At 42.9% G+C, this 23,554-nt stretch overlaps 1 long non-coding RNA gene across 2 annotated transcripts; it reads left to right on the top strand.

Moving 5' to 3' along the window:
• Positions 1 to 18: 18 nt before the first annotated feature.
• Positions 19 to 22,750, top strand: LOC139037549 (uncharacterized). 2 transcript variants are annotated; one of them, XR_011490435.1, is made up of 3 exons: positions 19 to 224; positions 3,795 to 5,227; positions 19,533 to 22,750. It is a non-coding gene; the product is annotated as an uncharacterized lncRNA (long non-coding RNA). The 2 variants fall into 2 exon arrangements; XR_011490434.1 differs by lacking the exon at positions 19,533 to 22,750 and having other exon boundaries at positions 3,795 to 10,074.
• Positions 22,751 to 23,554: the final 804 nt, after the last annotated feature.

Raw genomic sequence — 23,554 nt, 5'->3', positions numbered from 1 at the left:
TGTGACCAGTGGTTCCTTCCTGTTATTTTCCTCCCGGAAGGTGGCTCAGGGCTGCATTCGAGCGTGACTCCAGACCCCCGGATGAGTTTTGGAGTAGAGATGTGCCTGCGGAGAAAACACAGTGCTGGATAGGTGCTTCTGGCTGCCTCTTCCTCTTTCTGAGATACCGCACCCCCTCCTCCCAACTCGCACGCACCCCAGCACACACAGAGCAACAGGAGCAGGTAATTAATTCCCTTGCGCAAACCCACACTGTCTAGTCCCTCTTCTCCCACTCTCGTCCTTAGGGTTATTCCAGTTTAGCTGCTGGGACATTTGGCATCAGGGCCTGCCGTTTCTCATAGCACCTAGTAGAGGACATGGCTGTGTCAAAATTGGGGTTCTAATTTGACTGGGAACACTACGTCTTTCTGCCTGGATACAAAAGTAACCGTTGGACTCGGAAACATTGGGTTGCACCCAGAAGGATCCGATTTTGAGTAGGTGGTGTAGGCGTGGGTAGGGAATTAAGGCGAAGGTGTCTGGAGACTTTTCAGTTGGGGGCTGGAAATAATTCCTGCCCCTGCTCCATTCAACAGTCCTCTCTTTCCCCTTTTCATCTTGCCACAGCTGAGCCACCTGAATGGAAAATCTTGATCCACCTCCTATTCCCTTTCTACCCTCCTTTAAAAAAATAAAATTCTCCTGAAGCAGTTCCCTTCCCCTGTAAGTTTTTTTAAATAGAATTTCCCACCAGATCTGTGGGAAAGTGCACAAATCCCAAATATGTAGGTCAACAAATTACGACACAGTGTACCTGTATGACAGCCTCCCAGATCAAGAATTCGATCATAGCCAACACCCCAAAAGCGCTCTTCATGTCTCCCCCCAGTCACTACCCCGCCCTCCTTCCTAAAGTAACCTCTGTCTAATCCCGTGGGCTAGTTCACCTGCTCTGGGACTTTGTATAAATGAAACTGCCCAGTTGGTGCTATTGTGTGTCTAGCTCCTCTCAGTATTGTGTTTGTGAAATTTAAGCCCAAGGTAGCAGAAGCTCATTCATTTTCATTGCTGTATGGTACACCATTGCAGCTGTTGGTGAAAAAAAAAAAAATCAATAGATGTTCTGAGAAAGAAATGGAAAATTTTATTCAAGCCAGCCTGAGGATTATAACTTGAGAGACAGTTTTTCAGAAAGCTGGGAGGACTGTTCTGCCTGCTGGAGGTCAAAACATAGTTATATGTGTTTTTGAGATGAAGATTTATACACTGAATGATGTATTGACAGTTTATGCTATCCAGATGTGCATAACAAAGCAAGTAGTGGGGCATCATGACCCCTTACAAGATTAAGAAGGAATATTATCTGCTATGGAGTTCTGGTTAACGCGTATGCACGATACATACTAAAGGGGAAGGAGGAGGCCCAAATGGGCAGACAAAACTTTTATGTTTCAATTTTTCTTGTCTTGTAATAAAATATGAGTTTTATTTCATCACCATTAAATGCATATACCACAGTTTAATTTTCTATTATTCTGTTGGTGGACATCTAGGTCGTTCCTAGTTTGGCATTATTATGAATAAAGTTGCTGTAACAATTTTGTTTCTGTCCATTGGCACACTTATGTTTCTATTTCTGTTGGATATATACTTACAAACAGACTTACTGAGTCATCAGTTCAGTTCAGTCGCTCAGTAGTGTCCAACTCTTTGCGACCCCATGGATTGCAGCACGCCAGCCCTCCCTGTCCATTACCAACTCCTGGAGTTTCCTCAAACTCATGTTCATCGAGTCAGTGATGCCATCCAACCATGTCGTCCTCTGTTATCCCCTTCTCCTCCTGCCTTCAATCTTTTCCAACATCAGGGTCTTTTCAAATGAGTCCCCTCTTCGCATCAGGTGGCCAGAGTATTGGAGTTTCAGCTTCAACATCAGTCCTTCCAATGAACACTCAGGACTAATCTACTTTAGGATGGACTGGTTGGATCTCCTTGCAGTCCAAGGGACTCTCAAGAGTCTTCTCTAATGCCACAGTTCAAAAGCATCAGTTCTACTGGGTCATTGAATATGTTTATATGTTTAGCATCAGTGCGTGTGTGCAGGCGAAGAAGTGTGTGCGTGCATGCAAAGTTGCTTCAGTCATGTCCGACTCTTTGCGACTCTATGGACTGTAGCCCACCAGGCTCCTCTGTCCATGGAATTCTCGAGGCAAGAATACTGGAGACGGCTGCCATGCCCCCCTCCAGGAGACCTTCCCGATCCAGGGATTGAGCCCATGTCTCTTTTTGTCTCCTGCATTGACAGGTGGCTTCTTTACCATCAGTGCCACCTGGGAAGCCCTCTAGGGTCCGTAAACGCTACTAAATAATTTTCCAAAGTGCTCATGTTAGTTGACAGTCCTGCAGGCAGTGTCTTAGCATTCCCGTCACTCCACATCCCCATCAACACTGTGTCATCACTCTAAAATGATATAAAAATGTTAGCCATTCTGCTGGGTGTGCACTGTTATCTCATAGTGGTTCAGTTTCGCATTTCCTTAGTACTGATTGAGGTTAAGCACCTTTCCATATGTTTATTTGCTATTTGGATATTTGTTCAAGTACTTTATTTCTCTGTCCATTTTCTTTTAAAAAATTATTTATTTTAATTGGAGGTTAATTACTTTACAGTATTGTAGTGGCTTTTGCCATACATGAATCAGCCATGGGTATACATGTGTTCCCGACCATCTTCTGTTAGGCTTTCTGTGTTACTGTTTTATAGGAGTTCTTTGTTGGTTATGGGTATTGCAACTATTGCTATGAGTATATAAATACCGAAGACCTGAGTTTTGCAGGTCTTCTGAAGCCTCAGGGCCACTGGATCACTAATGTATTCCCAGCTCCTAGCACTTAGGTGGTGCTAGTGGTAAAGAAACTGCCTGCCAATGCGGGAGATGTAACAGACATGGGTTCTTCTTCTGGATGGGGAAAATCCTCTGGAGGAGGGCATGGAAACCCACTCCAGTATTCTTGTCTGGAGAATCCCATGGACAGAGGAGCCTGGCAGGCTACCGTCCATAAGGTTGCAAAGAATCAAACACTACTGAAATGCCTTAGCACACAGCACACACAGCATTTAGGAGGTACTAAAGAAGTGTGTTGAATGAATGATGGATAAAATGGATGAGACTCATCCAGGTAGTCTGTTCTGTGCTGTGTTGATTCCCAGGACCTCACACTGAGAGGGGCTGAGGGGACAGATTTTCTTCCAACCCAGCCAGATGTGACCTTGGGAAGGGGAAGATGCCCAGCCCTTTCCTGCTGAAAAAGCAGAAATAGAGTCTGTGAAGAGAGAAGCACAGATACAGGGAACAGAGGTCACAAGTGAGAAGACAGGAACTAGCAGCAGGTAGCAAGCCCGCCAGATGCTGCAGAAGAAGAGTCTGAGAAGTGGAGGAGGTGATGGTGTCAAGGAGATGGTGAGGGTTTCTGAACATCACAGTGGGTCTCAGTATGACAAGAACCTCCAAGCTCATGTAGGCGCTGCTGCTACTTATTCTCTCTCTCTCTCTTTTTTTTTTTTTGGTGGATCTGCTTGGCTTCCGGGTTTTTAGTTCCCTGACCAGGATTGAACCCAGGCATTCCCCCAGCAGTGAGAACACCGAGTCCTAATGCCTGGACTGCCAGGGAATTCCCTCCGGTCACTCTTAAAGTGTGTTAGTTGAGGCAGTTCTTCTATGCTTTTCCTTTCCAAAGGAGAGAACTTAAAGGGTTCTCAATTGCTATCTCCCCATTAAGGAACTCTTTTTTTTTTTTTTTTTTTTGGTCAGATCTGAAACTTCCTCGTGGTCTGTAATGTCCATTATGAAGATGGAAGACAGTTAAGTCACTGCCGGCCCTCTCATCTCCAGGACGTCTTTCCCGAGGCCTTTTGCATTCTCTCGCGTTCTTATGTCACTTTCTCTGCCCTGTCCTCTCTTTCTCCTCCTCCAGCTACAGCTGATACCAGGTCAGGTCAGAAGTCTGACCAAGTTCCATGAGTTCAGAAGAGAAGCTGCCCCCGTGTAGCACCACAGTACACTCACAGCATCCCCTTCCCAGGTTTCCCCTCCAGGAGACAATGAGACTGGCAGCTGCTCCAGAATTTTCTATATGGTGTAAACTTGGGGGCTTAACACTTTAGTTGAAAAGGGGCCCTTGGAGTGTCATGGAATGGCACTCATATAGCAAGCACAGCATTTCACTTAGACTTTGAGACTGCTGATGGCTGGAGGATTTAGAGGAGGGAGGAGGTGTGGATAACTGTTGGGACCTGTGGAGTGGCCTGTGAGGGACGTATCTCCAGCACTTTGCTAATACACGGTTCTTTTAGCTTCTATCCTGGGGTCCCCCGGGTCGTGTGGCCTTTCTTTCAGGAACAGCTGCTGTCTACCAGTGGCTTCTCCATAGACTACCTGGATGCTCATTCTGAAACATCGTAAAATTCCAGAGCCCTGTAAACCCTGAATCCCATAAGCAGCATGGTATAGTCACAAGACTCGCCTGACATGGCTGGAAACTTTTCCGTCTTTCGTTTCTGCTGGGGAAGGGATGACGCGTCCCATTTTTCCCCTTCCTATAACCCCTCCCCAGCCATGTCCCTCCCAGAGGTCAACATCTTTCCTGCTGACCTGAACTAAGGTGATATCCTCTTCCGGCTTCCTTCGGTTCTAGGAGGATGTGTGATGGGGGTGGATGGGGAAGAGTGACCATCTCTGCTCCAAGCTGAGTACTCTCATCACCCCCTTTTCTTCTCTCTGAACTCGATTCCCAAAGCTCCCTGGATACTCGCCTGGACTCCTTCAGGCTGGATGGTTCCAGGTATTTTGGAGCTGCAGGTCTGAAATTCCCACATATAACAGAAAACTTAGCAGCAAGCCAAATAGTCTGGTGAGCTATAACTGGGGAGATGAAGTCATCTTTGAGAGACAGAGTTGCAGAGTGGAATGTGTCACAGCTTTGTAATCACATGGTTTGAATCCATGCTTAGTCACGCATTAGGTATGTGACCTTGAGCAAACTCCTTTATGTCTGAGCCATATCTAAAAAAAATGGTGACAGTGCGCTCTTCCTTAGAGATGCTGTGGAGATTAGAGATACCGTCACGTTTGGAGCATTTCTTGCACACAGTAGGAACAGGATGATTTCACCAAAGAGGAAGAGCCACAAAGAAGGAGTAAGGCATCTGTCTGGGCAGCTCCGGCTCTCCGGGACTCACACTGAGGTCTGTGCTTCGCAGAGTGAGGGCTCTCCTAACTGTGGAGGGTTTAAGGTGGATGGTCTGTCACATGGGTATGGGTGGGGACAAAGTCTTGGAGGGCAGCATCCCTGCAGTAAGTTTTCACCAAAGGTTAGCAAGTTTCTCTTTTCCAGAGCCAGAATGCGAGATGATCATATTCTGAAAACCAGATTATCTAGTTTCAAAATGCCCCCTGTGTTTACTGCCCTTTGATTGTCCACTAGCTCAGTTCAGTTCAGTTCAGTTGCTCAGTCATGTCCGACTCTTTGCGACCCCATGAACCGCAGCATGCCAGGCCTCTCTGTCCATCACCAACTCCAGAAGTCTACCCAAATCCACGTTCATTGAGTCAGTGATGCCATCCAACCATCTCATCCTCTGTCGTTCCCTTCTCCTCCTGCCCTCAATCTTTCCCAGCATCAGGGTCTTTTCAAATGAGTCAGTTCTTCACATGAGGTGGCCAAAGTATTGGAGCTTCAGCTTTAGCATCAGTCCTTCCAATGAATATTCAGGACTGATCTCCTTTAGGATGGACTTGGTTGGATATCCTTGCAGTCCAAGGGACTCTCAAGAGTCTTCTCCAGTACCACAGTTCAAAAGCATCAATTCTTCGGTGCTCAGCTTTCTTTATAGTCCAATTCTCACATCCATACATGACTACTGGAAAAACCATAGCCTTGACTAGACGGGCCTTTGTTGGCAAAGTAATGTCTCTGCTTTTTAATATGCTGTCTAGGCTGGTCATAACTTTCCTTCTAAGGAGTAAGCGTCTTTTAATTTCATGGCTGCAATCACCATCTGCAATGATTTTGGAGCCCAAAAAAATAAAGTCTGACACTATTTCCACTGTCTCCCCATCTGTTTGCCATGAAGTGATGGGACCAGATGCCATGATCTTAGTTTTCTGAATGTTGAGCCGTAAGCCAACTTTTTCACTCTCCTCTTTCACTTTCAGCAAGAGGCTCTTTAGTTCCTCTTCACTTTCTGCCATCAGGGTGGTGTCATCTGCATATCTGAGGTTATTGATATTTCTCCCGGCAATCTTGATTCCAGCTTGTGCTTCCTCCAGCCCAGCGTTTCTCATGATGTACTCTGCATATAAGTTAAATAAGCAGGGTGACAATATACAGCCTTGACATACTCCTTTCCCGATTTGGAACCAGTCTGTTGTTCCACGTCCAGTTCTAACTTTTGCTTCCTGACCTGCATACAGGTTTCTCAAGAGGCAGGTCAGATGGTCTGGTATTCCCATCTCCTTCAGAATATTCCACAGTTCATTGTGATCCACACAGTCAAAGCTTTTGGCATTGTCAATCTACTAGCTCAGGGTTTCCTAAACAGGCCTGGTCATAGGAATCACGTGTGGGCACTTCTCTTAAAATATAGATTTCCAGGCCTCCCTCCTGGAAATTCTGTTTCCAAAGATCTGGTGCCAGGCCAGGAAATCCACCCTTTTAATTAGTGTCCCAGGTGACTCCCATGATCTGACCAGTTTGGGGAAGAGTGTCCCAAACCAGTGGTTCTAAATCATGGCTGCTGATAATAATCTCTTGGGGAGCTTTAACAACAATGTGGCTACCAAGAGGAGGAGCCTCCCCATAGGAGAAAACACTGAATACTTGAAAGGCTCTGGGGGTGTTTAAAGACACAGAGATGCTTCAGTTGAATCTTCCTGTGTGGATTTATATATTGACTCATTTAATCCTTATAATTACTCTATGAGGTAGGATGTTGCAATATGATAGCTCAAAAGCAAGTCATTGGATTGGAGAAAAGTAGGTGCATTCTGGGGCTTCCTTGGTGGCTCAGATGGTAAAGCATCTGCCCACAATGCAGGAGACCTGCGTTCGGTCCTGGGTCAGGAAGATCTCCTAGAGAAGGGAATGGCAACCCTCTCCAGTATTCCTGGGCTTCTCTTGTGGCTCAGTGGTAAAGGATCCTCCTACAATGCAGGAGCCGCAGCAGATGCAGGTTCGATCCCTGGGTTGGGAAGATCTCTTGAGACGGATTTGGCAACCCACTGCAGTATTCTGGCCAGGAAAATCCTATGGACAGAAGAGCCTGGTGAGCTACAGTCCATGGGGTCACAAAAGAGTCGGACATGATTTAGCAACTAAACAAGAAGGTGCATTCAAAAGTTACTTAGGGGTTTCCCTGGTGGCTCAGTGCTAAAGAATCCATCTGCTGATGCAGGAGACATGAGTTCCATCCCTGATCAGAGAGGATCCCAATTATTGCAGGGAAATGAAGCCTGTGTGCCACAGTTGAGCCTGTGCTCTAGAACCCGGGAACCGGAGCTAGTGAGCCCACATGCTGTAATTACTAAAGCCTGAGTTCCACAACAAGAGAAGCCACTGGAATGAGAAGCTCCAACTAGAGAAAAGCCTGTGCAGCAATGAAGACCCAGCACAGCCCAAAATAAATAAATACTCAAGATTTTTTAAAAGCAAGTTGCTCAAGATAGTCATGTATGCGTACTAAGTCCCTTCAGTCGTGTCTGACTCATCCTGACGCTATGGACTGTAGCCTTCCAGGCTCCTCTGTCCTTGGGGATTCTCCAGGCAAGAATATGGAATGGGTTGCTGTGCCCTCCCCCAGGGGATATTCCTGACCCAGGAATCTGAACCTGTGTCTCTTAGGTCTCCTGCATTGGCAGGCAGTTCTTTACCACTAGTGCCACCTGGTAAGCACAGAATAGTCATGTTGTTTAGTTGCAAGTTGTGTCTGACTCTTTGCAACCCCATGAACTGCAGTGCGCCAGGCTTTCCTGTCCTTCACTATCTCCTTGAGTTTGCTCAAACTTATGTTCAGTGAGTCAGTGATGCCATCCAACCATCTCATGCTCTATTGCCCCCTTCTCTTCTTGCCCTCAATCTTTCCAAACATCAGGGTCTTTTCAAATGAGTTGGCTCTTTGCATCAGGTGGCCAAAGTATTGGAGTTTCAGCTTCAGCCTCAGCCCTTCCAATAAATATTCAGGGTTGATTTCCTTTAGGATGGGCTGGTCAGATCTCCTTGCTGTCCAAGGGACTCCCAAGAGTCTTCTCCAGCATCACAGTTCAAAATCATCAATTCTTCAGCACTCAGATTTCTTTATAGTCCAACTCTCACATCTGTACTTGACTACTGGAAAAACCATAGCTTTTACTATATGGACCTTTGTTGGCAAAGTAATGTCTCTGCTTTTTAATATGCTGTCTAGGTTGGTCATAGCTTTTCTTCCAAGGAGCAAGCATCTTTTAGTTTCATGGCTGCAGTCACCATCTGCAATGATTTTGGAGACCCCCAAAATAAAGTCTGTCACTATTTCCGTTGTTTCCCCATCTATTTGCCATGAAGTGATGGGACTGGATGCCATGATCTCAGTTTTCTGAATGTTGAGTTTTAAGCCAGCTTGCATGTGTGCATGCTCAGGCACTTCAGTCGCGTCCGACTCTTTGCTACTTTATGGACTGGCTGTTTATCCATGGAAGTCTCCAGGCAAGAATACTGGAGAGGGTTGCCATGCCCTCCTCCAGGGGAATCTTCCCAACCTGAGGATCGAACTTGTGTCTGCCTGTGTCTCCTGCATTGCAGGCAGATTTTTACCCACCAAGCCACCTGGGAAGCCCTTAAGCCAGCTTAAGGGAAATGCAAATAAAAACTACAATACAATACCACTTCACACTCACTAGACTAGTAATAAAAAAAAAAAATAAAAGCAAAACCCAGAAAATATAACACGTGTTGGTGAGGATGTGAAGAAATTGGAACTATTGTACATTTGTTGGTGGAGTGTAAAATGGGGCAGCTGCTGTGGAAATAGTTCAATGTTTCATCATAGAGTTTAACACAAGACTACCATATTATCCAGCAATTCTACTCCCAAGTATGTTCCTCTAAAGAATAGAAAACAGAGGAGAAAAGCATTCTAGTTAGAGGAAACAGTGAAATGACAGACAGGCAAGGGAGAATGTGTCATTTTCAGGAACAGGGAAAATGTGTGGCTATGTGGCTATCTTTGTGGCTGTGTGCATTTGGAGAAGTGGAGGGTAAAAAGATGAAATGTCTTTGATGGTTGTTACACAACTTAAGACTTACTTTACATGGCTGTATTGTTTTACCTGTTGATTTCATTTTTCCATGTAGGTCCTTGAACATAGAGATTTTATATTTTGAAATTGATATTAATTTTTAATGCCTTATATTTTAAAATTTCTGTAATGTTTTCTAACATAGTCTACTTTTATAATGACTATATATATATGGTTTCTGGGTTTTTTTTGGTCACATTGTGTGGCTTGTGGGATCTGAGTTCCGTGACCATGGATCCAGCTGTCACCCTGTGCATTGCAAGGCAGATTCTTAACCACTGGGACACCAGGGAAGTCTCCCTAAAGATTATCCTTTAAGAGCAGTTTTCTTAAAGAGCAGTTTTAAAATTTTCAGTAAAGTTGAGAGCACAGCTCAGAGATTTTCCTTATGCCCCTTGTCCCCATACGTTCATCGCCTGCCCCATTATCAACACTGCTCAACAGAGTGGTTCATTTTTAACCAGTGTGAACCAACATGGACATCACAGTCACCCAAAGTTTACCTTAGGGTTCACTCTTGGTGTTGTACATCCTATAGGTTTGGACAAATATATAATGATATATTTCTCTCATTATAATATCATATAGAGTATTTTCACTGCCCTAAGAATCCTCTGTGCTCTGCGTATTCATTTACTTTTCATATTAAATAATATTCCATTGGTTGGATGTACCATAGTATTTATCCTTTCACCTACTGAAATATATCTTGGCTACTTCCAAGTTTTTGGCAATTATAAATAAAGCTGTTATGAACATATGTATACAGGTTTTGGTGTGGATATGTTTCCAGCTCCTTTGGGTAAATACCAAGGAGCCCAATTGTTGGCTTATACGGTGAGTATGCCTAGTTTTGGAGAAGGGCATGGCAACCCACTCCAGCAAGCACTTTTGCCTGGGGAATCTCATGGACAGAGGAGCCTGGCGGGCTGTAATACCTGGGGTCGTGGAGAGTTGGATGTGGCTGAAGTAACTTAGCATGCACATGCTTAGTTTTGTGAGAAACTGCTGAACTGTCTTCCAGAGTGACTGTGCTGTTTTGTATTTCACCAGCAGTGGAAGAGTTCCTGTTGTTCCACATCCCCATCACCATCTGATGTTTCCAGGGTTCTGGATTTGGGCCTACAACTTTAACAGATGTGTGGCGGTGACTCATTGTTGCAGTGTGTATTTCCCTGATAACATGTGATGTGGCCCACCTTTTCACATGCTGATTTTCCCTCTGTGTATCTTTGGTGAAGTGTCTGTTAAGGTTTTTGGCCCATTGTTTAACTGGATTGTTTGTTTCCTTATTTTTCACTTTTAAGAGTTCTTGTACATTTTGGATAACAGTCCTTTATCAGACATGTCTTTTAACATGCTGATTTAAACTTACAAATTTGGTTCTTCTTTATTTATTTTTTTGATTAGACCCTTAGATATTAAGTCTCATTTGCTCTTTTTTAAAAAAATTTTTAATATTTTTAAATTATAAAAGTATGATAACACAGCTACAGGAGACTTGGACAATAGAGAACAAGGTTACATATAGTTCCACTGTATATTACAGTTACTTTTTTAAGGAGATAAATTAAGATTTTTAGTTGGAGTTTCAATATCAAACTCTCAAAAATTAATAGAATAAATATACAGAGAAGTAGAAGGATATAGTAGACCTGAAAAGCTTTGGGAACCAATTCAAGTCTCATTTACTCTTAAAGAGTTAATTTATGGTGCTATGTTGATGACTCCCAAACATCTTTGTCTTAGACTTCTGAGCTCTCACTTGTGTGTCTCAACCCTTCTTACTTGTCATATCCAAAATGGAGCTCGCCATCTCCTAGAAGTCTGCTCCTGTCTTCCCCTTCTCAGTAAATGTAGTCACTTTTCCCACTTGCTCAAGTCAGCTGGCTGGCAGTCCTCCTTGACTCCTTCCTTTACTTCTCCATCTCCCTTTGTTGCTGCTGTTTAGTTGCTAAGCCGTGTCTGAATCTTTTGCACCTCCTAGGACTATAGCCCACCAGGCTCCTCTGTCCATGGGATTTCCCAGGCAAGAGCACTGGAGTAGGTTGCATTTCCTTCTCCAGGGAATCTTCCTGACCCAGAGATCAAACCCACATCTCTCGCATTGTCAGGCAGATTCTTTACCACTGAACCACCAGGGAAGCCCTCTGCATCTCCCTACCCTCCATCAATCACCAACTGCCATCTTACTGACTCCACCTCCTACAGACTTTTTTTGGATTTTTAAAAATTAAGATAAAATTCACATAACATAAAATTAATTGTTTAAAAACATACAATTAACTTATTAATGGATAAACATCAAGGTCCTACAGCATAGCACAGAGAACTATATTCAGTATCCTATGATTTAAAAAAAGATTACATAAAAATAATGTGTGTGTATGTATATGTATACCTGAAATATTTTGCTTTATAGCATAAGTTAACACAACGTTGTAAATCAGCTATACTTCAGTAAATAAAATCAGAGCATACCATTCACTGCCATAGAAAACAAATTTGCAGTTACCAAAGGGGAAGGTGGAGGGGGTAAATTAGGGCTTTGAGTTTAAAAGGTATACACTGTGTGCACGTGTGCATGTGAAGTCGCTTCGGTCACGTCTGAGTCTTTGCAACCCTAAGGACTGCAGCCTGCCAGGCTCCTCTGTCCATGGGACTCTCCAGCAAGAATACTGGAGTGGATTGCCATGCCCTCCTCCAGGGGATCTTCCAGAGCCAGGGATCAAACCTGCGTCTCTTGTCTCTTGCATCGGCACAAGGGTTCTTTACCACTAGCACCACCTGGGAAGCCCCAGAAGATAAACACTGCTATATATAAAATAGATAAACAAGGACTTACTTTATAGCACGGGTACTATATTCAATATCTTGTAATAACATATAATGGAAAGGCATATGAAAAAGATTCAGTTGTGTATATGTATATATATATATATATAAAATTGAGTCACTGTTGTATATATGAAACACTGAAAATCAAACATACTTCAATTAAGAAAAAACATATAATCTGTTAGCTTTTAGTATATTTACAATGTTGTGCAACTATCACTTCTATTTATTTTTTATAAGACATCTTCGTCACCCCAAAAGGAAACTTCTTAACCATTACTCCTCACTCTCTCCTTCCCCTAGCTCCTGGCAATCACTAACCTACTTTCTGACTCTATGGATTTTCCTATTCTAGATGTTTCATAAACATGGAGCCAGGTAACATGTGACCTTGTGTGTCTGGCTTCTTTCTCTCTCCACGTGACTAATTCGAAGGTCACCCACATTGCAGCATGTGCCATTCTGTTTTATGAGAGACTAGTAGTCCATGGCCCAGACACGATGTATCTTGTTTATCCATCCACCTATTGGTGTCTAGCTGGGTTCTTTCCATCTAATGGCTATTGTGAACAGTGCTGCCAGGAGTGCGAACTTTTCTTTGAATATGTGTTTTCAGTTCTTCTGAAAGAATGCTTCAGAGTGGAATTGCTGGGGGCTTCCCAGATGGTGCTAGTGGTAGAGAACCTGCAAAAAGTTGGATACAACTGAAACAGCTTAGCACAGCACGCACAGTGACTAACCTAAATATTTTTTGAACACACCTACCTTTTTTGGATCCACTGACTTGATCTTTCAACTGTTACACTGTAACAGCCTACTTCACCGGGTAATTGTTAGTATTAAATGATTATAATTATATAATTGAATGATTATACACACACAAATCTATGTCTGTGTATCTATTTCTACCTATCTATTGATGTTGTTTAGTCGCCCAGTCATGTCCGACTCTTTGCGATGCAGTGGACTGCAGTGAACCAGGCCTCCTGTCCCTTCCCATCTCTGGGAGTTTGCCCAAGTTCAGGTTCATAGTGATGCCATCCAGGCATCTCATCCTTTGACACCCTCTTCTCCTCTGCCCTCCAGTCTTCCTAGTATCAGGGACTTTTTAAATGAGCTGTCTGTTCACCTCAGATGACCAAAATACTGGAGCTTCAGCTTGAGCATCAGTCCTTCCAGTGAATATTCAGGGTTGATCTCCTTCAAGATTGGTTTGATCTCCTTGCTGTCCAAGGGACTTTCAGGAGTCTTCTCCAGCACCACAGTTCAAAGGCATTAGTTTTTTGACATTTTTCCTTCTTTACCATCCAGCTCTCACAATCCTACATGACCCCTGGGAAGACCATAGCCTATATGGACTACATGGGCATTTGTCAGCAGAGTAATGTCTCTGCTTTTCAACATATTGTCTAGGTTTGTCTTTGCTTTCTGGCCAAGAAGCAATCATCTTATGATTTCATGGCTGCAGTCACCATCCACAGTGATTTTGGAGACCAGAAAGAGGAAATCCTCCACCATTTCCCCTTCTATTTGCTATGAAGGAATGAGGCCAGATGCCATGATCTTAAGTGAAAGTGAAAGTGAAGTCGCTCAGTCATGTCTGACTCTTGGTGACCCCATGGACTGCAGCCTACCAGGCTCCTCTGCCCATGGGATTCTCCAGGCAAGAATACTGGAGTGGGTTGCCATTTCCTTCTCCAGGGGATCTTCCCTACCCAGGGATCAAACCTGGGTCTCCTGCCTTAGAGGCAGGAGCTTTAACCTCTGAGCCACCAGGGAAGCCATGATCTTAGTTTTACTTTAATATTTAGTCTTGAGCCAGCTCTTTCACTCTCCTTCCTCACTCTCATCAAGAGGCGCTTTAGTTGCTCTTCACTCTGCCATTAGGGTGGTATCATCCGCATGTCTAAGGCTGTTGATGTTTCTCCCACCTATCTTGATCCCAGCTTGTAACTCTTCCAGCCCAGCATTTCCCTTGATGTGCTCAGTGTGTAGGTTAAACAAACAGGGTGACAGCAGACAGCCCTCTCGTACCTGCTTCTCAATCTTGAACCAATTAGTTGTTCCATACAGGGTTCTCACTGTTGCTTCTTGACCCTCATACAAGTTTCTCAGGAGATAGTTAAGAAGGTCTGGTATCCCCATCTCTTTAACAATTTTCCACAGTTTGTCATGATCCACACAGTCAAGGGCTTTAGCATAGTCAATGAAATCGAGATAGATGTTTTTCTGAAATTCCCTTGGTTTCTCTATAATCCATTGAATGTTGGCAATTTGATCTCTGGTTCCTCTTCCTTTTCTAAACCCAGCTTGGACATCTGGAAGTTCTTGGTTCGCATAATGCTGAAGGTTAGCATGCAAGATTTTAGGCATGACCTCACTAGCATGGGAGATGAGTGCAGTTGTCTGATGGTCAGCACATTGTTTGGTGCTATCTATCTATAGCTATTCCTATTTCTATACCTATGCCTTTACCTATATTTATATCTAGGTATAATGATTTAGTACAAGGCCTGGAATATCATAATCACTGTATACATGTTAGAAAGAAGGAATAAAGTGAAGATGAGAAGAGTGGAAAGATGGAAGTGAGGAAAAGTATCCCCTCACCTGTTCTCCCCTCTCCCGCTCACCTCATGTCAGGCTTCAGAGTTCCTGTCCTGACTCATGAGGCCCAAGCAAGCCTCCTTCCGGTTTCCTGAAGGCATCAGGCTCTCATTTGCACACTCTATTCTGTTTGGCACATCCTTTACACCCCCTCCCCTGTTTTCCCCACTTCTTTGCTTTGTTAACTCTTATCTAATCTTGAAGTCTTAGCTTATTCATGACCTCCTCACCATGAGGGCTTCCTGATTGCCCTGACAGGCACCATAAAAGTGAAAGTGAAGTCGCTCAGTCATGTCCAACTCTTTGTGACGCCATGGACTGTAGCCCTCCAGGCTCCTCCATCCGTGGGATTTTCCAGGCAAAAATACTGGAGTGGGTTGCCATTTCTTTCTGCAGGGGATCTTCCCAACCCAGGTCGGGAACCTGGGTCTCCTGCATTGCAGGCAGACTCTTTACTGTCTGAGGCACCAGGGAATCCCGACCAGGAACCATGGGGAATATAAAATAAGGTTTTACCTCCTAGATCTGAGCAAGAGAGCTCCTTACCCACAGCCTTATGCTTTAGAAGGTACCACGGGTTACAGCCACGAAAGAACTAAGTCTACTAAAATCCCAGAGGCGCTTCTTTCCCTTGGGGTTCAGCCCTCAGTGCTGGTTCAGAGCACCTGGTCACCCCAAACACACGTTTCTGAGACTAACACAGTTCAGGTCCCAGAGAAACACTTCTCTGCATAAGTTGCTCTATATTTTCGGAAAAGAAAAGTTACATCTGAGATGCCCCAAAGACGTGGCATTGTGAGTTGTGGCATTGTGAGTTGCGTCACTGTGAACTTTGGAGACAGACATGGAGTGCAGGGAGGAGTTGGGCTGTCAAAGTGTGCTTAGCTAAGGGAGAAGAAAATTGACTTGCAAATCCTTCCTCTCAGGTAGCATGATGGCAATAGATTCCTGCACGGTGCGTTATTTCCCGGGAGTGCCGAGTAACCACTTTCTTGCTTCTCTTTGAGTTCCAATTTCTGGTTTTGGAGGCACTCAAGAATCAGTGTAATATTTGCTGAAGACATTTGTAGTATTAAATAATTTATAGCATTCTTAAATTTGTCGTGTTGACTTAAAAAGTAATGCACAGCATGAGAGTTAAGTTTTATTTGGGACAAAATAAGGACACTGAAGCCTGGAAGATAGCGTCTTAGCTAGGTCTGAGAAACTGTTCCAAAGAGGCAGTGGAAAGGACAGTATATATGTGATTTTGGTCAAGGGGGAATACAAGCAATCAAGCACATATTTTCCCAGAAGGTTTCTGCTAGTCTCATGAAGCTTTTGCTAGTCATGAGGACCAGTCATCACCATGAAGGATTTTCGTGCTTTTCTAGATTTGGGGAGATACAAGAATTGGGCTCATGTTAGTAAAATTGGCTCCTGAAAATATCTATCTGAAGACCTGTCCTGCCAGTTCCCGATTCCTCCCTCATACTGGTGGGGGGTGGGGATTTGAAAGATACTGGGACAAACCCACCAGCATCTAGACGCTGGGTGGGGTTTGGTTGGAAGAGATCAAGGAATACCTGCCCAGTTGAAAGATACTGGGGTGGGGGCTGGTTGAAAGATACCAGGGTTTGCTCAGTTGTAGGAGACTGAGTGGTCTTTCCTGAGTGGTCAGGAAACTGATCTGACATTTTTTCTCAATTCAGCTGCCTTAATAGTAATTTGTTAGGATAAAAGTGAAGATATTACATGAGAGCTTGGCCCTGAAGAAAAAGGATGAGACTCCTCCTGACCAGTTACAGTTTTCTCAGGTGACTGAGAAATTGACGGGAGTGGTAGAGGCTGAGTCCTCACCCAGGCAGTGGTCCCATGGGGAAACCCATCCGCTAACTGAAGCACTTGCTCCCAGAGGGTGGAGACGGAGAACTGGCGATTCAGTGATCTGAGTATCCTTGGTGGTCTTAGACTGCTGGAGGGAGAAACTGAGACACGTGAGAACTGAAATGTCCGGGATGATGGCTAGAGCTGATCTCACACCAGCACACGGGCCCACCACACAGTTTCACTAGGGAATTTTACCTCTGACAAACTCAAACTAAAATGGGAAATAGAGCCTCTGAAATACAGGAATAAGGAGCATCAGAGAGCCAGCCTTTAATTAACACCTCAGCCAGGGTTATGTACATACAAAACTTCAACTTGCATGTACCTACTTAATTTGGGGAAATTATACTAAAGGACATCTCAACCTAAAATGACCAAATTGAGGTTCTTTTGATATTCCAAAATTGATAGTTTTGTGCACACAGTTGGAAAATGTTGGCCACAAGATCAAACAGACTGAATAGAACGCTTACTTTGATTGGTGTCTAGAAGCTTCTTTCAAAACTACATCAGGATGAAAAAAGGCTGCTGGCAGTCTGTCATTGACTTGTTCTTCCTCCAGCCCAGCGTTTCTCATGATGTGCTCTGCATACAAGTTAAATAAGCAGGGTGACAATATCCAGCCTTGACGTACTCCTTTCCCTATTTGGAATGAGTGTTGCTCCATGTCAGGTTCTAACTGTTGCTTCTTGACCTGCATACAGATTCCTCAAGAGGCAGGTCATGGTCTGGTATTCCCATCTCTTGAAGAATTGTTTAAGAGAAAGTTAGCCTGAAGGAAAAAGAAAATGTCCCGAGGGAGGAAGTCTGACTTAGGAGAACCTGGTTTTCACTCTCTGTGCCTTGAGACCAGAGCTCTCAGGGTCACTTATCTATCAAGACCATCTCTAATTGCTGAAACTGAAAAACAAACACCGAAAACAAGGAGTGAAGCTAAATCTCTCATTGTGTCTGTCTGAATATATCTATGTCTTAGCATGTATCTGTCTTTGGATAGAATTCTGAGGTTAATTTGATAATGAGCTCTAATTTAATTTGCCTGAAGAAAAGTAAGTGCTTACAAATCAAACAATTCTAAATATAAGAAAAATGAAACTAAATGAATTTCAGATTCATGTGAACTGGGAAATACTCAGTATTAAATTAATACCTGTCATGGACATGAGTTTGAGCAGGCTCTGAGAGATGGTGAAAGGCAGGGAAGTCTAGCCTGCTGCAGTCCATGGGGACACAAAGAGTCGGACTTGACTGAGCGGCCGAACAGCAGCGTCCTGGCATTAATGTTCACGTTTGTTGATCTAATTAGTATAGACATGTCTTAGAGTCATCAGTATAGTACTTTCATTGTGCCTAGGTTTAATATAGACTAAATAATATCTTATTATATCTGTTACAAATTTGCCAACAAGGAAAGGAACTCAGTGCGAAGAAACTTTTAAGGAAAGAAAATGTAAATGAGATAAGAGCTTTCAGATAAACTCCATTAAAGAGTAATTATATTTTAGTCTCTCCAGATTTTGAGAAACTGAATTACTAGGGTTCTGCTAAGTTAAGTGATGAAAGCTTATTGAATACCTAGGTCGCTCCCAATAAAATGAGATACTGAAACAGTAATTAATAATCACTGGCTTCCTCTTACAGAGAGACTAAGGATATTTTAGACTATTAATGAATATGTTTGCTGCCATCTTGAGATGTTCTCTATAAGAAAGGAAGTGTTTTTAGAAATTATCATTAGTATTTATGCTCACCAATCTATAGAATGCTAATATAAAGGTCAGCTCATGGTTGCTTAAGGAAAATAGGATGTGTTTTCAGTGAAAAAGGCATGAAGAATAGAATTGCATTTTATTAAGGGAAAAAGAAGTAGGTCTGACTTACAGATGTCTGTTTCTGAGTGGGAAAATAGTGATGGTATAGAAAGTGATGGCTACAAACAGGTTTGTGAAAAGTGGACCCTGAGAAAAGATTTTCTACATCACAAGTTTTGTTAAGATGCTGAACTGCCTTTGATAACAGATTTTAAGCTCTTTTAAGTGATCTGCTCTGTATTTGCCCTTGAAATTTGTTACTTTGGCTAAGTGAATAAATATTGCTTCACAGGGACCTATGATCCTATCTGATTGAGTGTTCTAAATTCTTTTTGATATTTTTTGACAAAACTTCCTATATCAAAATTTAATGAAGTCCTTTGACCTCTAGCTAACTTTGGGATGCTTCAAAGGGCCCCTGAAACATCCCAAAGAGAGATGTAAACTAGGTTCATTTGATACATTAAATTACATTGGAAGTATTGTCAAATGAGTACTAGATCTTCTGAGGTTATATTGTATGGTAAATGTTACTTATATAGATATTCTAAAATTTATATGGAGTTCCTAAAATTCTGAAATGTCCTGGTAAGGTGTTATCAGTCATAATTCTAATTATTATCTGCAAGTGTTGTATGTCACAGCAGTAACCACGTTACTTTGTCAATTGCATTGTAATCAGATTTTAAACGAGCCTTAAGTTGTCATTATAGGCAGTTATGGTTTTATGCTGATGCCTTTGCAAAAAAGCTTCCTCTTCAAGAAGATTAACAGAATTGGATAAATGTAAGTTTCTGACTTTTAGACCATAATGCTGAACTGGGTAAGAAATTAAAGAATCCTAAGGAGAAACCGGATGGCTTCATAAACTGTTAACAAAAAGAGTTAGTTAACAAAAGGACTGAGTAACCTGGTGAAAATGGTTATAATTTTTATGGCTTCTGTCTGAAAAATTACTGGGTTGAGTCCATGTTTTACAGGTGAAAGGAAAACCTTCCCATCAAACAAATTATGGCCTACAGTAATTTGGTAAATCATACTTTTGTAGGCAGAACTGAAACACTTACCTTTTTTTTCTATCTGCACCTTCCAGATGTTGTAATCTATTAGGTTTCCAGCAGCTTCACCAGATAAATTAGGAAAGATAAATTGGAGAAGGGGACGACAGAGGATGAGATGGTTGGATGGCATCACTGACTCAATGGACATGAGTTTCGGCAAGCTCCGAGAGATGGTGAAGGACAGGGAAGCCTGACGTGCTGCAGTCCACGGGGTCACAGAGCCAGGCACGACCGAGCAACTGAGCAACAAAAGGAAAGCTACCTCGCCAACAGGTGCAGAGATCTTAAGGTATTTGGGGACCTTGTGAAGGGAGAAGTTCCCCTAGGTCTGTAAGGTGAAACATGTAATAAGTCCTTGGCACGATTTTCCTATCCCTGAGAGGTTTTTTTAAAAAGTTCAGTTTGAAGTTTAGAGTTTGGGGGAAAAAAGTTGTTTGAGACTCCTTATAACAATTTCAGTAAAGCAAAAAGCCTATATGATCAATTATAGTTATATAAATCATCAGGCCAAGATATATTTTTTGAGACCAGATTTATTTTGCAAACAAATTAATCTTAATTTGGATATGTCTGGTAGAAATGAGAGTAATTTTAGAGATTAAAAAGATTATGTTTCAATGAATGTTAAATCCCAGTTATGTAAATGAGTGTCTGTATTTACTCACTCACTTCCCAGATAGTTCCTTGTTGTTATATTAATATGAAGTTAATCAAATTATTAAAAGGACACTCTAGTTTTGTTTCTGAAGCTTATCTCAGTAATCTCTGGATGAAGATCAGATGCTCCATGACCTGCAAACAGGGGATTACATATACTGGAAAAGACATAATTTAAAGGGCTGTCTCCAACCTGGATGGAAGGACTTTTAAATCAAGTATTCTTAACTAGTTCATGTACAATGAAACTGAAGGGAAATTGACTCTTGGATTAATTCCCACTTCTAAAGGCCCCTATAACTGACTGACCTAGAGAGAGGACTGCTGACCTCAAACTCACCTTAAAACAATGCTCAAGTAGAGGAAACTACACCTACACCAGGAAGAGAAGAAAATGACATGAGAAGTAGGCAGCTTACCAAGATCCTGGACCTGATTTTTGTGATCTTGACTTCTTAGACTTTTGCATATAAATCAAAAATTTTCTATCATGGATATGATATGCTAGTTTTAAAGATCAACCCCAATTGTTGAGTTGTGGTCTATTATCTGCATCTATTACTTCCAGATTACCTTGGTGGATTTCTCCACTCCAAGAGTCTAATTGGAAGAAAGTTCAGTCCTATTTAGGCTACTCTTGATATTACTAGGTGGAATTCTCTCACCTGGTGGATTAATAATACGTTCTCTGACCCTTTCCATAATATGAATTTTCCTCTAAGCTATTCAAGCTCAATCAGAGCAACAGCAAAAATTCAAGGAATAAAACCTCCCACAATTGTGGGATGGATTTATGACATTAACACTAGGTTGTGGTCATTTCAGATTTAAGCCCCTCTTCTTTATCTTGGGAACAATTAAATTATACTAAGCATAACCAACCTTAGTAACACTAGAAAACTGGGCTAGGAGCCTTATGGACAGTGCATAAAATTTCCCTGAAAGATAAAAATTGGTACAGAATAGTCTAAGTCAGATGACCTGAGAATATACTGGGATGCACTTAGTGTAAGTTCTGGCTTCATTCTTATGACTTTAATAATATGGCTAGCTATGTTATTTGTACTTGTTTTGTACTTGTTTTACAAGATAGTCATTTCTTGTATTACCATTTGGTAATGTGTGTGACTGAACCTCCAATGAAAATAATAATGACTAAGCAATTTGAAGCAGTTGATGAAATATATAGTTTTGTATGTGATCAGTGACTGTAATAGTATAACTCTAGATATGGGAAGGTACCACAAGAGGGAATTTTTCCTGGACCATAACAGATTAAGACAAGTTGGTCCAGAGTCCTTTGATTACTACTGATAAGACCTAGTCCAGTAATAGCACACTGAGTGGGTAGCCTATCTTCGAAATTGCCAGCAGACCTAGGAATGAGCCTTCCTTGCACTGTGAAATAGTGAAATAGTCATGAAATGCCTCCCAAAGTCTGGTCGAATTTATGACCATGATGGCACCCTGTCAGCTACAAATTGGTACTTACCAACTGCCTCCACAATGATAAAATCATGCTGCTGCTATTGCTGACCTTCAATACCCACTGAAAGGAGTTCAGGGTGGAGAGCAGAAATGAGGCACTCTGTGCTTGGGGGAAAAACTGATAGGATAGGTCTTCTATTTCCAGGAGCTGATCTTATGAGTCCAATTCTTGTATCCCACCATATCTAGAAAAACACTAAAATCCTTCATGGTGACAACTGTTCCTTGTGACTAGCAAAAGTTTTATGAGACTAGTAGAAACCTTCTGGGAAAATATGTGCTTGACTGCATGTATTCCCCTTCACCAAAATCACGTATGTACTGATCTTTCCCCTGCCTCTTTGGAGAAATTTCTCAGAGCTATCTGAGGTGCTGTATCCCAGGCTGCAGTCTTCACTTTGCTCCAGATAAAACTTAACTCACACTCCCATGCTGTGCATTTTTAAAAGTCAACAGTGGGTCTAGATGTCACATATGAAACATGATACGCTTTTTATTAACAGCCACATGGACACTGAACACAGATATTGCAATTAGCTTCATTTTTATTAAAATATTTAATTAGGTTTAAATATTTTAAAAACTAAAGAAGTGTCCAGCTCTTCAGAAGGAACTTTGTCTTCATTATTTCCTCTGGAAGAAAAGAATACTGGATTGAGAATGGCCAAGTTTACAGAAACCTACGATCAAAATCAAGGGACTTCAGGAGAGAACAAGATGTCGGAGGAGTAGGTGGACGTGGAGTACATCTCTCCCCACGGATACATCAGGGCTACACCTTCAGACACAGAAGTGCATGCGGAATGCCAGCTGAGAGTGGACAGGAGTACATGACCAGAGGAAAAGAATCTATAGAACCACACAAAACTCGGTAGGATGAAGGAACTAGGGGGAAACACAGGAGTGTTAGAAGGACTGGACCTGCCCTTGGTGGGTGGGGGAACTGAAGCAGGGGTCTGATCCCCACATTGGGGCAATTGTCTGAGTCACAGGAGAAACATTTAAGGCTTGAGAGTGAAACAGCTGATCTGCAATGGAAATGAGAATGGAATGAGAATGGAATGGAATAGAGAATGGAATGAGAATAAATGGAATGAGAATCGGATAGTCATTGTCGCAGCCATACATATGCCAGGCAGGAACGCAGGTCTCCTGGAAGTGTTGTAGGAAGGGGGACCCCCTTCCAGGGCCCGAAGTTGGGCTCTTGTCTAACACTCGGAAAAGAATTGTCCGAGGAGACACGTGCTGACAAAGCAAGAGATTTTATTGGGAAGGGCACCCAGGTGGAGACCAGGAGGGCCAGGGAACCCAGGAGAACTGCTCTGCCGCGTGGCTCGCAGTCTTGGGTTTTATGGTGATGGGATTAGTTTCCGGGTGGTCTTTGGCCAATCATTCTAATTCAGAGTCTTTCCTGGTGGCGCACGCATCACTCAGCCAAGATGGATGCTAGCAAGAGGGATTCTGGGAAGTGGACGGACAGGTAGTGTTTCCTCTCGACCTTTCCCGAACTCTTCCGGCTGGTGGTGGCTTATTAGTTCCATATTCCTTATCAGGATCTCCTGCCATAAAACAACTCATGCAAATGGTTACTATGGTGCCTGGCCAGGGTGGGCGGTTTCAATCAGTGTGCTTCCCCTAACAGAAGGGGCAGTGGTTGGGAGCTGGAGTTTAGGGATTGAGGAGCAATCCTAGTGTGAGGGCTCCTGTTGACTGCAGAGAGACAGATGGAGGGGAGGTGAGGGAGGAGATTGTGGTGGGAAATGCCTGTGGAGGAAAGCCAGGCAGCCTTGGAAGCAAGGCAATACTGCTGAGTCACACGTAGGGGGTGGAGCCATCACCATAGCCTCTCTCTCCACATGCCAGCATCCACAGCTGAACAATAGAGAGGCTGGCCCATCAAACGCCTGAC

The sequence above is a fragment of the Odocoileus virginianus genome, chromosome 11 (assembly GCF_023699985.2).
Source record: "Odocoileus virginianus isolate 20LAN1187 ecotype Illinois chromosome 11, Ovbor_1.2, whole genome shotgun sequence".
NCBI classification, from domain to species: domain Eukaryota; kingdom Metazoa; phylum Chordata; class Mammalia; order Artiodactyla; family Cervidae; genus Odocoileus; species Odocoileus virginianus.
The sequence above is the reverse complement of the archived record's forward strand: the minus strand, read 5'-3'. Positions and strand labels throughout refer to the sequence as shown.